This window comes from Antedon mediterranea, chromosome 2, assembly GCF_964355755.1.
Source record: "Antedon mediterranea chromosome 2, ecAntMedi1.1, whole genome shotgun sequence".
Taxonomy (NCBI): Eukaryota; Metazoa; Echinodermata; class Crinoidea; order Comatulida; family Antedonidae; genus Antedon; species Antedon mediterranea.
In genome coordinates this window covers 25,594,425-25,610,559 of record NC_092671.1, presented here as the reverse complement: position 1 = coordinate 25,610,559, position 16,135 = coordinate 25,594,425, and the positions used below count along the sequence as shown (strand labels likewise).

The window sequence follows — 16,135 nt, the reverse complement described above, 5'->3', positions numbered from 1 at the left end:
AAATGTAACTGATAGAATATTTTTTTTAATTAATTAAATTGCTACAGAGTACAAAAAAATCAAAATTAGCTCTTCACATAGAAATGTCTTCACTGTGCCAAAAACACTTCAGACAGATGTAAAATTGCAATAGTAGTACAGTTTTCCTGTGAGAAATGGGTCCCAGCAATATCTGAGTCTTTACAGGCTACAGCAAATATTATTGACCAGATTTTTCTTTGACATTCGGTTTATACATGCTTTGGTGCATAAGCAGGAGTTAAAAGCTGTCCCCTACTGCAATTTGAATTTGATCCATACTGTAGGTGTATAGAGTCAACCTTTGATTAATCAGCTGCTTCCATTTGTGGAATGGAGGCCAACATTTAGCCCTCCTCTGCTGTGGGAGCAGAATTAGCCATGGAAGAAGAACACTCTACACAACCACAGGACCATCACTGCAACCTACAGGTGGGTTCCTTTTGCACAATATACAGACTTCACGATTTTGTTTACAAAAAGATGAGAGTGCAATATATTATAATTGAAATAGGAAAAAACTAATGGACATCATGTGATATGAAATAAACCAATCAAGTGTGTTTAATCATTTCAGTTTATGGAATGTTATTTATGAATAGGTCCCATCAAAACAATGAAGAAGTGTAGTGGGATAGGGGATTAACCAGTTACAAAAGATACTCCACAGAATGTTCAACCTTGTATATTTCGTTCTACACACCCTCACAACTAAGCCTTTTTCTTTTAAATCTTTTATATATTGTTTACAATTGACTGCATGAAGAAGTATGTGGTATTTTATAACAATCTTTTTATTAGTTTCATTTTAGTTTACTCAACTGTGGAAAGTATTCCTATATTGAGGATCAGGAACTGTGTGTTACATACCTGCTAAATATTGGTAATCTATTTAATATTCATTAGGCCTATTAGTTCTATTTCCATAATTGTAAACAATGTCATATGACTGTTTACACATGGGAGAAAAGTAAAGTCAAATATTTATTTATGGTTTACCCAATGTTGGAACTATACATGACCATACTGTTTTTATGTATGTACAATTCTGTATTACAGGATTTGCCTAGAGTGAATTATGCCATACCTAGATTACAGTAGGTATAACATTTTTCTTTTTTTTTAGTATGTTAACATTTAAACTTAGGTTTTTCTCTGTTTTTTTTTAGTAGTAAGTCGATATAGTGTAGTTGTCAGCAAAATCCTTAAGTAGACATTTTCCAGTGAAACAAATGAGGTGCTTGTTTTACCAGGACTATATCCCGTATTCAGGGGACACCATTATTAGAGGGACACCATTATTAGAGGCACAAATTGTCGTTTCCTGAAGGTGTACTCCAAAGTTGTATTGTTTGGTGTTTATTGATTGCTTAAAACAAGTATTTCATTTGCATATTCATGTTGAACATTTGAATATTCACATTAGTCGGACATTTGCCTATCAGACTGGACATTTGCATAAGTATTCACATTGCCCATTTTGTATTTAGACATTTGCATATTTGGCATTAATCAGTACTTTCTTGTTTAACACTAATTTGCATATTTGAATATTCAGACATTTGTATATTTAAATATTCATACATTTGCATATTTAAATATTCAGACATTTAAATATTAAATGAAAACATTCTTGAATCTGATTTCACATTTTTTTTTCGCATGCATTGATCTGATTTGCTTTAAATACTTTTAAATGTCATTGAAAATATTCATTCAGACAAGCAGAACTTTAGATAGTATCATCCATGAAAATCGTTTTTTTGATGTTGCAATGTTTTAGTTAATCATTGATATGATCATATGCCCACGTACACTGTATGTAATTATCCCTTCAAAGTAACCACGCAATTACATTTCGATGTTTAATATTCGTAGCTTTATTTTTGAATTAGATATTTTTTATGTTTGAAGAAATCTAATGAATTGTTGATGAGGTCACAGGGTCATCGTATAATAATTGATCTAGTTGTTTCCTTTTCTTTAGACAATATCATTCAATAAGTTCAACGGACGCCACTTCCTCCTTCTCTGGTATGTATAATTAGTTGTATAATACATAATTCAATAATTCATTTCTCTTTTATTATTACTGTATATGATGCTATAACTACAATTTAAATGCAACAACATTTTCTTAAATAATTCTATATAATTCATGTTATAGAATTTAATGATTTTTTTTTAAATACATTATTCACTAGCGTAAATATAATTTTTATATTTTATTATGTAAATATTTAAAATTGTGTAAATTTGTATGTAATTTAAGTTGACTGCACCACTATTGAGTGTGTTGCTGCTGATACAAAAGTGTTTGTCAATAAAGTTATTATATTATTATGACAAATTAAATTAATCTTTTAACCACACTGCCTCCAGTCTTTAGTGGGATATAAACGTTCAAGTGGTCATTGTAGGTATAAGTTGACCCACTACATTTTTTTATAAAATAAAACAATAAATAATGAATTGTTTTCAGTTGAATAGGGCTTGGCCATTATTCATTAGACACCCTTATTAAGAAGGACACTTTGTTGGCTGCTGAAGGTTCCCCCATATTTTTATTTTTTTTTTATTTTAACATATTTTACGAGGGTGGTCCATCCAGCCACAGCTGATCATTAGGGACCCTCACAAAAATACATCATGACAATACATAAACATGTAACAAAATATTGTATAATATAATATCGAGTTCTAACCCCTTTTTATTAACATATTATTTTTACATTAGATCATTTTGATATATGACATGTAATAATTATAAAACCTTATTATTGTATCTCTTTGAAAAGGTGTATGAAAAATTTATAATTTCTTGAAAAGTATTACAGTTGGAACAAAGTAGGATTACAAATCAAAGTGTACAAAATTATAAACTATCAATAATATGTAATAATAATTACATATTATTAGTGCTGTAGCCATGAGAAATAAAGTGGCAAGGTGGTCGCAAGAAAAGAGAAACAATATGTGTGCTAGCCCCAGGGTTGTTAAAGGCCTCTGTGAAAAGTGGTCAGGTTGAAACCTTACATCTGGTGGCTATGGCCCTGATTATTGATAATAATCGGACTAAAGAGCCCCAGAGCATAAACAGCCCCAATGCAACTACCAAACGTTGGAGGGCCCTTATGAGTGCTCATTTGGGATACTTCTATTCAGGGGACATACATATCAAAGGGGAAATATATGCATTGACATTGCAGCCAACACCTACTGTATTCAGGGGACACACCTATTAAATGGACACTTTGTTTTATTTCGAAAGTGTTCTACTATATTAAAAGAATGGTATTGTTGTATGAAATCAATTAATTTTATGTAGATGTATTTTTTATATTGTTTAGCTACCAGAAAGTAGATAAGTGTGGCTAAATCCATTTTCATACCAAGTCTGGTTACCATAGTGATGTAGTGTGGTTTACTTGAATACTGACAGCTGAAACAGGTAAGATTCACTATTCTTTCTCTAAATGTGTTATTTTAAATTATAAAGACTTTAAATATATCTTGGCTTTGCTGTTGTTGTTGAGTATCTGAAGTTGACGAAAGATTCTGTAAACTGAAAACTTTATCTTTTAAATCAGCTGCATACGTTGAGACGATGCTTTCTCACATTTACAATACAAAGAGAAAAAAATATATTATCTTATAACAAACTAAATTTAAGAAAAATGAAAGAAATTTAACTTATTAGGAAGTATTAACTTGAATGTTCTGAATCTAGCGTCGTGGAAAAAGAGATTATTGTGAATAGGATTTAGTATTTACCCTAACCGTAACCATGTTTCCTATGTGACACATGTACTCTATCATAGCATTGCCTTGATACAGTAAGGAAAATTGTCTCTTTATAGTCAAACATTGTCAGTCCTTAACATTTTGCATCCAGAAGTCTTGATGTCCTTTTCATTCTCCTATTGGTTTCCAGACTGACAGTAATGCATCTGTCCAATCCACAGCCGAGTAACCTGCCCATGTGTTTACGATTTGTTTAATTGTCTATATTTCTTAATGTATACTGTGTAAAATATATAATTTGAATCTATACAGTAGTTTTAGTGATTGAGGTGGTTCGTTCCATATTTTAGGCACTAAATAATCCGTAACCTGTAAAGAATAATACAATGATTGTATCTACAATTTTTCAATTCTTTTTTGCAATTTTATATTTATATATTTTAGATTTCAGTGTATGAACTAGATGAACTAAAATTTGCAAGTTTTGTGAATCACGTTATTCTGCTAATTTATTGAGATTTTTGTCAGAAACAAGAGAATGCTATGAATTAGGAAGTTTCTCAAATTATGAAATATGAAGATGAAATATGATGATGAAAATGGATAAGACACTCCGTTTGTAATTTGATCAACATTATTCGGCAACATTAAATGTCTAATAAACATTTGAAAATACTAAATTACAAAATGAAAATTAATAAAAAAAAAAAGACTTTGAATAGGCCATTTTGCAGTTTTAATCAAGTTAATCACTTCCACAGAAAAAAAGCAGACAAGTTGACAAAAGGAAATGAAAATACTGTATGTTAGGAGGCCAGTTTCCAGCATTCTACCATATTCCAATGTCAATAGTCTCTCTTATATTTGTTTTTGTTAATGATCAAATAATTAATTCAAATTATACAGTAATTACCCAAAGTAAACAAAGACTAACTCTCTTCCTCTTCACAATTAGTACATATCCATGGACTTTTAGTCTGCACAGTTTCTGGTCATTCCCACATCTAAACGATACTAACTTTACTCGAATGTGAGGTTGTTGTCACTTAGCCATTAGCTGTGCCTTTGTAGGTTAATCCAATGGTATTAACATAGGATTACATTTTCATTTAAAGATTATATTCAGTATTTGTTTCACTGTCGTTCACACTACTTAAAATCGATAATTTTAGTATTTGACTTTTTAAAAACATTGTATTCAGCATATTGTAATCTACTGGATCATTATCCCCTACTGTACCTCACACCATGCCCTCACCCACAATGACAATGATATATATATATGGGGAAACAGTAAAAATCCTTATTTCATTTTTCCAAAGAGAAAACTGTGAAAAATTCAATAAACAACATGAAAACTACTGGAAAAAACACATTTTTTTCTAAAAATTATATACAGTTTTCCAAGATTAAACAGTTGATGTCTTAAGATATATTAAATTGAACTAAAACATAATAATACTATATCTGACCGATTATAATCCCATGCTCGACTATAATCCCACCCCCCTAATTTTCGCCAAATGTCATACCAGATCCCCTGGGACTATGCTCAGTCATATAGTAACACTAAAATATTTAACAATCTTGTATTAATTTACTATTAAATAACACTAATACCCTTTTTTCACATCTGCAAAATAACAATTAATTTGTAACCACGTTTTCAATGTGAAGACAATTTTGTGGAAAATCTCCCGAGATTTCACAAAAACACACATATAAGAGGCCATGTTTTTTTGTTCCGAGATGTCCCGAGTTGCACATGTGTTATTTAATTAATTAAACTGACCAATCATAGTAATCAAATAACGCCAAACTATACTTTCTTTCGAGATTTCTCAAGTTTCCATTTTCCTGTAATAAAACTATGTTGCAAATTATTTATGCAGATGTGAAAAGGGTATTAAATCATTTACATAAGTTAAAGACTGTTGAATATATTTTTTAATACAAAAGAATTTTGTACATGTCATAATCTAGAAATTTTAAAACTTTAGTTTTAAACATTTCTAGATTAGTTTAGTTTAGTTATAATGGGAAAGTTTAGGCGAGTGCCTTTTTAACCCCATATAAACTACATTGTGTCGATGCGATTCTTGAAGGTGTTAGTGGTCTCAGAATTAACAACGTCAGCTGGTAAACTGTTCCAATGGTTTATTACTCGTTGCAAGAAGGTATGTCTTCTACAGTTCCATCCTTTATGGAAAATAGGCTTGAAAAATCTCAGGTGATGTCCTCGAGTAATTCTGCTAATGTGATTAAGATGTGAATAAACGGTTAATGTATTCATCTGTTTGAATTCGCTAATACAGTGAACACTTTATACTTGCTAGACTAAGAGATGTTTATAACAAGATCCTTCCTATGCCAGTACTGTGTGTTACTCACAATTAATCTTCTAGCTGCTCAATTACATTGTAACTTTAATTGATCTTGCCAGGTATTTTAAACAGATCATGAGAATAGTATGGTAAATTAAATGTAATCCTGGTCAGTTTTGTCTTATCAATGTAAATTTTACTTCAGAGTTAAGTAAAAGAAGAACAAGTGCAGAACAAATTTGAGATTAAGGAAGCAGCATGTGCACCAAAATGATGATATAATTATAACTATTTTTTTATGAATGCCGGTGATTTGACCATTGTGTAATTAACCAATCAAATTGCAAGGATACAGGTGTTTTATAATATATTATAAGATCCAACTTACTCTATTTAGTCAGTGTTAAAGCCAAGTATATAGAATTGTTGTGAGTCGAACATAAATGTCAAAGGAATAGACCAAAGATTGGATACATTGTTTAGCCGTCTATTGGAACACAACTAAACTCATGAATATATATAAATAAAATATTTTATTTGCTCGAATTACATTGAGTTTTACACTTCTAATGCCCATAAAATAGTAAAACATGAAGTCTTCATCTGTCGCTACCAGACATGTCTTTGTCTCTCTCAAGGTAGGATCTCAACTCCCTATCTTGGTTAAAGCATGTTCCTCCATGGTTAAAGTAACATGTCAGCCTAATTTCAATGATGCTAGTCAAAATAAGCATCCACGGAAGTAAAACATATTGGGCAAAATGATACAATAAAATATCCCTCCCTCAATAAAGTAGGTCTCAATAATCAAATAAATTCAGTCTCTGACAGAATTGATTTATGTTATTTTAAAAATAAATCAGGGCATCTTTTGTTTTTAAATACATATAAACATCTTCTTGAAATCAATATTCAACACATATCATAAAGATCAATATGTTTACTACACTTTATTAGGTCATCATCATTACTAACAATTGCTAAACACCAATATGTGCTGGGATTCAATATTTCAACACACATTTATAGGTTAAATTAAATAAATTGAAAATAATAGCCTTTTACTCAAAGAAGGTGCCAAAATGCAATGTGAACAACATTTAATGTATCCTATGACTTTCCATAAAGCATGATTACCACGTATAAGTGTTCCTATTTTACATCTCATGCACACATAATAATATAGTTCATTTATGGTGCATCTCAATGTGCTTTAAACAATATTACCACAGTCATTTTGGAAACATACTTCAAATGTTGCAGCTAGTAATCAGCGTAGATATGTTTTGATCTTACCAGGTACCCATTTGCACACCCTGGTGCAGAGGGGCAAACGTATTAAGTAAACTTATAAAGAACACAATTAATACGATGAATGTTGGACTGATCAACCCCTGATCTCCTCCAACGTTGTACACACTGTGCTTTATACCAGCTCTCACAATGTATTTTCTCACACATACATGTAGCACATGCAGGCATCATTCAAAATTTCTTTCTGAATTTGTTTAACTTTTGGTTTAAATTTGCTGGTGAAATTGTTGACAAAACATAGTTTTTTTCTGTACAAACCGGTTGCAAATAAGGTTGTCCCCTGAATATAGAGGCTCAAAGGAGCTATTCTACTGTTATGCTAAGTATACTATTTTAAACTTATTTCAATATTACAGTACATCTTTAATGTTAAAAATATATTTAGGAAATTTAATACAGATTTGTCTTTAAAATTCTAAGAAAACAAATCATAAAAATACAAAATATGTACATAGTTATTAAAATAAAAAAGTTTGAAGAAACAAATATTTGATGTTCACGGTTGTTATCAATTGGGTTGTCGCCTACGGGTGCATGAAAAGACATCATCCATATGGTTGCATCTTCCCACACTATCATTAGCCTTTGCCATTTCTATACTAAGCCTCCTTCGGCTATCATGAGTAGATTTTGATTAACTGTACACAGTGCTAATGTTCTCTGAGATGGTGTATGACCCTTTTATGCTCGTTTTCAACTCGCTGTGCACTGTAATAGTAATCGGACTTGTTCGTAATGCCTTTACTCTGTAAAATTGATACACTTTTAATGTATAATTTATTGCATAGGTAATTCTGTTTAATATTAAATCAATCAATATCTAGAGAAATGTTGATTTTTATTACTGTTTTTGAACTAAAGAAAAGTTGTTAAATTTAACCCTTTAAACTTTGAATTAACATTTGAATCTTTTTATTAAGATTTTACTTCCAATCAAGCTCTACTGTATGCAATTTAACCGATTAAAACAACATCTTCAATTGCTTTAAATTGACAATTATTTATTACCATATTTGAATAAATGCCCTGAGAGTTTATTCAAGGAAGGCGTTTATTTATTATTTTTTTGTAATATGGTAATAATCAATGTAAAATTAACAAATAAATTAGATTTGAAAAATTACAGCACAATTAATATCAAAGAACTGATAAAAATTGTATCTAAATGATTGGTAAATTATACATCATTGATGCAAATACAAATAGAAATGAGTTAGAAATTGTGTGTATACACAAAATATTGCATGTGGCGTTTATTCCAAGCGATGTTTTATTAAGTGGGGGGTTGGGAGGTACATTTAAATTCAAAGGGAAGTTTAATCAAAGTGGGGCATTTATTCAAATAAATATGGTATATATGTGATGCTGTAATGATATATACAGCTTAGAACCCCTATATATAGGGGACACCTTCTCTCTTCCACATAGAGAAGGCTTGAGAGGCCACTCATTAAATATTTGCAAAAGGCAGGCAATTTTTTGAAAATAGAATTATGTTACGATTGGAACAAATTATCAGAAGATATAATTTCTAAATAAAACTTACTACTTACTTACTAAACAAAGAAATTGAGGGTCCTTCCTCAAGGACTACAAAGCTTATCTACCAAGTATGTAACCAAGTATAGGACTACAAAGCTTATCTACCAAGTATGTAACCAAGTATAGGACTACAAAGCTTATCTACCAAGTATGTAACCAAGTAAGTATTGTTTTGTGTAAGATGTACAATCGATAACTCGACTTTGCAACCCAAATAGTGAAAAAGAAATTATGTAGCATACAGTATCTAATTATGTTATTGTCCAAGTGGTCAGCTGTCCAAGAGATGTCGGGATGTTTTCACAATGCGAATCATTGGCATATTTCATAATACAATAGAAAATATAAATGTTATTATAGTGCCTTTTTATATGCAAGTGAACATAGTTGTTACTGATTTCATTGTTATAACTTATCTGGTTTAATTCCATAAATATTTGACATAGAAAAATATTTTCAATTAAAGTTCTTACATATTTTTATTTAATCTGTACTACTTATACACCTCCTATAGGATTTCTAGTTTAATGTTTATTAGTATTGCATATTCTAGCCTTATTACCATTGCTGGTGTTTTCAAACTGTAATGAAATTGAAATAAATAAATTGGCAATATGCTATGAGTTGTTTACGATTTTACGATAAAAGTATCGAAAATACAACTATATTTCATCCCATTGCAATTGTCACACAATGACATAGGATAAATGTCAAATTAAATGACCTGCAGCTCCATTTGTCATTATATGATTTACATCTTCCATTTTACCTTCATTGGAAATAATTTCAGGAATTTTTTAGGACTTTGATTTCAAATTTATACATATAAAATGTATCTTTTAGATATCCCATCTTGTGAATTAATATACTTGAAACTTGTTGGGTGTGGGTGTAAATAACAGGCTAATTTGCCTTTTGTGACCCACAATCAGTTATGCCTGGCAGCCCAGAAAGCTATTAAAGTCCAACTTTCATAGATGTTGTGTTTACTAAATCATATGGCAATACTGTAAGATGAGGGCATTTCAATTTTATTTCTGTGGAGGACTAATGTTGTTCAATTGTACAATGCTATCCACCCTACCATGAAAGCCCCACTGGTCTAAATGGTAAGGCGCATATATGCATATGGTTCTGGGTTTTAATTTTTGTTGGGGTGGTTTTTTTCTCATCCTCGCAGATTTCCTCATCACGGTTAATTCTTGTGAATTAATATACTGAATTAACGAGTATCACTTAGTTTTTGTTGTGCATACATATATTTGAGGACTAAGTGTTGTTCCACGCTGTCCAAGAACCAAACTGTGAAGCTCCAGTGGCCTAATGGGGCCACTTTTCTCATGCTCACAGATTTCCTGATCTCAACCATTTCAAATTAATAAATAATTGATTTCTTGTACCAATTTGTGGTTTAAAATATCTTCTGTCACAAATTGAAATGATTTTAATTTTGTATTTTTTTATTAGTAATTAATATTGTTATATTTCGAGACTATAAGGTTTTTTTTCATTTAATTGTCATTTGCTCTTTAAGTAACTTTTTTACTTTTTTGCCTTTTTAAACATATTTTTTCTGTACAGGAATTTATTTATTTTCTATTCTGTTGAATGTATAAAAAATAAATAATAAAAAAAGAATTCTTCAATTATGTATTTGAATTTTTATTGCATATTATTGTCATCTAAAGATGATATATGTATATATAAATCTCTAGATATACCGTTAATGTATATGTTATTTGTCTCCCTAATGTCAACCGATTTCTCCCTATAGGTCACCTTTCTTTTGTTTCCAATGTACCATTTTTTAACTTCTACCTATCATAGAGTATAGTGGGGTGGGGGAGGTGGGTGGGGAGTGGAATATGGATAATACCGTGATATTACTTTAATCCCAAAGTCTTGTGTCAAAAGTTAACCACTGGGGAAGGATTATACTCGAGTATTAGGATATTACAAACGTTTTAAAACCCATGAGCTGTAATTTGGTTTTGCAAAAAAATCCTGTCGTGAAAACCACATCCAAAAAACTACTAAATTCATGCAGTGTGACTATATAGAATAGCTACTTTAAAAAGTAAAAAAACAGCAAATAATTATGGCTTTATTTGATTATCTGTTTTAAGCCTTGTTCGCACTGGTCAATTTAACCATAGTAGCTTTACCCAAAGTCATCGGAAGATTTGACCATCGTTTGCCCTTTGATATTTTAGTTTTATCGTAATGTTACCAAAATTTAACTGCGATGTTAAAAACAACGATTGACTCGCATGTGTTAGCATGAGTTGCATGTTCGGATTGAACTTTTTAACCGCATGGTTAATTTTACCAAGACCATGGTAAGTTATACTGGGCAGGCAGTGGTCGGGAAAAGTAGCTATTGTACTTGGTTAATTTAACCGTGTGGGGATTGTAGCCATGAGTGTTCAGAATAGACTTTTCTTGGTCACTTAGCCGCAACTTGGTTAATTTGACAAGATTAAGTCACATGCAGCAGATCAGAAAGGACTTTTTAAAATTGTTAACCAACTCCTTCATCATCGCCAGGTGGTATCACCTCTCCCAGATAGTCTTTCTGACTTAGATCTTGCGAACAGGTTCTGTCAGTTTTTTCACAGACAAGATCAAGATCATCAGAGACGACTTCAAGATTGATGACATGTCATTTAATGAGCCTGTGACAGCTGTTCATCAGCATCTCACAACATTTACACCAGCATCTCAAGATGAGATCCGCAACATTCTGATGAAATCACCAACAAAATCATGCAGGTTAGATCCAGTTCCTACTTCTATACTGAAGAAGTGTATAGACGCAGTCGTTCCAATAATAACAGAAATCATTAACCATTCTCTTAATACCGGCATAGTGCCAGATGAACTGAAAATTGCTCACGTTCGTCCTTTAATAAAAAAGCAAAACTTGGATCATAACACGCTGAAAAATTACCGCCCGGTGTCGAATCTTTCTTTTCTTGGAAAGACTCTGGAGCGTGTAGTGACATCACGCATTACTCCATATCTTCAAAAGCATAATTTAAATGAGAATTACCAGTCGGCATATCGTGCATGTCATAGCACGGAGAGTTCCCTTTTAAAGGTACAGAATGATGGGAAAATAACGCTATTGGTGTTGTTGGATTTGTCAGCAGCGTTTGATACAGTTGATCACCAAAGACTGATAACCCGTCTGAGAAATCGCATTGGCATAAATGGTGTTGCTCTTAACTGGTTCCAGTCATATCTTACAGGAAGACGTCAGCTAGTCTGTATCAATGATGCATTCTCAGATGAAGCTTGCCTGGAATATGGTGTACCACAGGGGTCAGTAATTGGGCCTGGCCAGTTTTCCATTTATACGCTTCCCCTTGGTGACATTATTCGCAAACACAGTCTACATTTCCATTTCTATGCAGATGATACACAGATTTATGTGTCAGTAAATCCAGTGCAAAGGGATGTTGCTGCAGCAATCAGTAAGATGGAAGCCTGTATAGAAGATGTTCGCAATTGGATGACAACAAATTACCTAAAGTTGAATGATGGAAAGACAGAGTTTATTATCGTCGGGTCTAAATGTAACATCTCCAAAATCAACATCACACATATCAGAATCGGAAACTCTAACATCGCTCCCTCATCGGTGGTCCGGAATCTGGGAATCATGCTGGATAGTAATCTCACTATGGAAGCACAAATAACAACTGTATCCAAAGCAGCATGCATATCGATTAGGAACCTTGGTCGTATTCGCGGTAATCTTAACAAGAAAACAGCTGAATTGATTGTACACTCATTTGTCACTTCTAAAATTGACATTGGTAATGCCTTGTTGTTTGGCATACCAAAATCTCAAATACAACGTTTGCAGCGCTTGCAAAATATGGCAGCTAGAATTGTAACTTATACAAAATCAAACGCTCACATAACTCCTGTCCTGATGGATTTGCATTGGTTGCCTGTTCAACAACGTATTAAGTACAAACTTGCGTTGTTTGTATTCAAGATCCTAAATGACAGTGCTCCTGCTTATTTATCTGACCTTGTGGATCGTTACGAATCATCCCGCAGAGGCCTACGATCATTGTCACAAAACCTTCTTCAAGAGCGTAGAGCGAAAAATCAGTGGGGTCAGAGATCTTTTTACGTTGCGGCCGCAAGTGTATGGAACAGCTTACCAGCAACAGTTAAATGCTCAACTAGTCTAAACAGTTTCAAGACCAATCTAAAGACGTCGCTATTCGCTGATGTTCTCGCACGTTGTTAATGCACAAAGCGCCATGAGCGCCACATGGGTGGAGGATACCGGCGCTATATAAGTTTTCATTTATTATTATTATTATTAAGTCCAGTGTGATTGCAGAATTAAGATTTATAGGTTTCATTAGTAAGTATAATAAAATGGTATTCAAAATATTTAAATTGGAATATAAAAAACTATAAAATACATTTGACTATGGTATGTTTATTTTGTTTTTAAACTTACACTGCATTGAGATTCACATTTGCCATTTAAGATCCACAAATGTTAAATTTCCATTGATTTATAGCCTTGATCTTTAAAATGAAGTTCTAGTTTTGCTTTTATGCTGAATGCCTTCAGGATACTGATACTGCATGTATAGTCCATGTATATTTTACATACCAGTCTTTCCTTGCAAATTAACTGAGTATCTTAATAAGTTTTTATGTTCTTCGCACATGTGGCATTTCATATGCATGATACTTTAGTTCAAATTGTTTGAAATGCCAACTGGTAGTGGACTAACATAAAAAAGACAATAATTACAGACTTGGGACTGCCTAAGTTTAATGAACATGTGACTTTGGGAAACTCCAAGCCATGTCAGAGAGTAACCCTAGTTCACACTGGACTTAAAAAATAAAAGGTCATTTTATAACAAATGTCATCTGTAAATTTGAAAATTGTTCGCACTTGGATATATTTTTACACAGTTAGTTTCACCCATAGTTTTACCAAAATTTAACAGTGATGGTAAAGTTCATGTGTTTACCTCAGTCGCATAAAGTATGTTCAGATTGGACTTTTAGCCAGAATGCTATAGCTTTACTGAGACCATAATAATAAAGTCTTCTACTGGGCAGGCAGTGGTCAGTAAAAGTGACCATTGGAGTTGCATTTAACCCTAAGGGAATTGTAGCCAGTGTTAGGATTGGGGTTTTCTTGGTGAAATAGACAGTGACATTGTTTTTGAACAAATTACGTCCAGTGCAATTGAGACTTTAAATTTTTTTTTTTAACCTGGTTAAACCATGGAGGACTTCCTCCACGGTAAAACTAAGCATATGAATTTAAAGAAATGGTCAAATTTATCCTTTTTTGTCTGACGTGAACAAAGCTTTAGCAATTTCCATCAACACTTCATTTTTAAAGGTTATAGTTTTCTTGCTAGATTATCAGAAAAGTTATTTATTGATAAATTGAATGTGAACAACATCTTAAGATTGCTTAATTGGCCGCAGATTGCTGTCAACAAGTAATTTTACATGCTATGCATTAGGGAAAGCTATATTTTCATTTTAAATCAAAATTCATTTTAAAATAAACATACAGTATATGTATGAGAGATAGATGGTATGTATCGAAGGCGGTGATTTGTCCCAAAGTTTTTCCATTGTGCTCGCCTACAGTATGTCAGAATTAAGCATAATTTATATATAGATGGTATGTGTGGGTGCATGTATAGGCCACTCTTTCTAAGGGTCTGTCTATGTATACTATCAAACAGTATGTGACAAAAACATGTGATGTGCCCATATAGGACATGATGATGTCACATCACTACCATATTTGGGCATATCACACTTTTTTTATAGCGTATAGCGTAAACAGAGCTAGAGCTGTCCTCTGTTTTAAGTGTGTCAGAACATTTAATTCATGGTCTTGATATTGTTTGCATTGCCTTAATTAAAATAATTTCTTGTGAGGCATGTAAGATTTTGCAGAAGAAATCCAATTTAGAACGCCAACTAATTCATTTACACACCCACATGTTTTACAGCAGAGATTCACCCACACACAAAATTACAGTATGTAGCCAAGATATATTAACCAATCATCCGCATGATCTATGAACTCCTCAATGTTCATCAACCAATCGGATTGTTTAATCAATAAATGGTTTTTATTCAATTCCAATGTCACTGCTGAGTGGTGTGCCCAGATGTATCTTGCTTTCCATTTCTTTAAAACTAATACATGATCCACTTGTCAGTGTGATACATATGAATACTTTATTGATAGCGGTACGAAATGTCCATATTATTTCATGTATATGCTACAGACATTCTTTAAATTCGCTGCACATGTATAGAGAGCTTTAGCTTGAGTAGTGGTCGTTTACATTGCATATTGATTTCTATCTACTATCTAACTATCTATTTTCCCAGGTTTCAGCTGTGCACGCACTTAATCGTTCTTTACAATTTTTATGTCTCAAATTCAATCATTTATCTCATTCTATGCAGTTCACCGAGCGTAACAGAGTGTTAAACGTATTTATTTATTGCCTGCCAATGCGGCTTACTTGAATGTGCTGGATGAAATTAAGTCAACGTCAAATGCTGTCTATTTCTTCGGAATAAGTGAACTCAGATTTGTTTTGCTGCAAACAAAATGGCAAGTACGCTTTTCTTATTAATAGGAACTTGTAATCAATTTCTAATGATCTAGTCATTCAAAGAGACCAACTTTTGAAATTTACATATTACCGAGTTTTATTTAAAAAATATTTTTTACATTCAATTTTTTTTTCTCTCTTTTAATATAAAGTGTAATAACCAAACACATTGCATATTTATTTTACCATATTTAAATTGAAATATATCTACCTATAAAACAATATATAACAATATGTATTATCTAATCATTTATTCAAAGAGACTATAAAATAAATTATTGGGTTTTATTTTCTATTATGTAAACAAATTGTCCTCACATATTCACTTATTCTGTACAATGCTTTATTATCTCTCTTTATTAAAAACAAACCAATTGGCAGCAAATCTGCTGAATTGCATGGTAAGGGAAAATATACATTCAAAAGACAAGTAAAGTAATAGTCATCATTAAACAAAATTATCGCAATAAGAAAATATAAAAATATGTAAATGTAAAGTATAAAAAATATAGTCTTATTGCAAGGATATAGTATATATACATTATTGCTTAA

The 16,135-nt window shown here is 32.0% G+C and overlaps 1 long non-coding RNA gene across 1 annotated transcript; it reads left to right on the top strand.

Annotated features, from left to right (window-relative positions):
* Window positions 1-1,078: 1,078 nt before the first annotated feature.
* LOC140039832 (uncharacterized) lies at window positions 1,079-15,538 on the top strand. The gene is made up of 4 exons (XR_011842635.1): window positions 1,079-1,115; window positions 2,006-2,052; window positions 3,347-3,469; window positions 15,432-15,538. It is a non-coding gene; the product is annotated as an uncharacterized lncRNA (long non-coding RNA).
* Window positions 15,539-16,135: the final 597 nt, after the last annotated feature.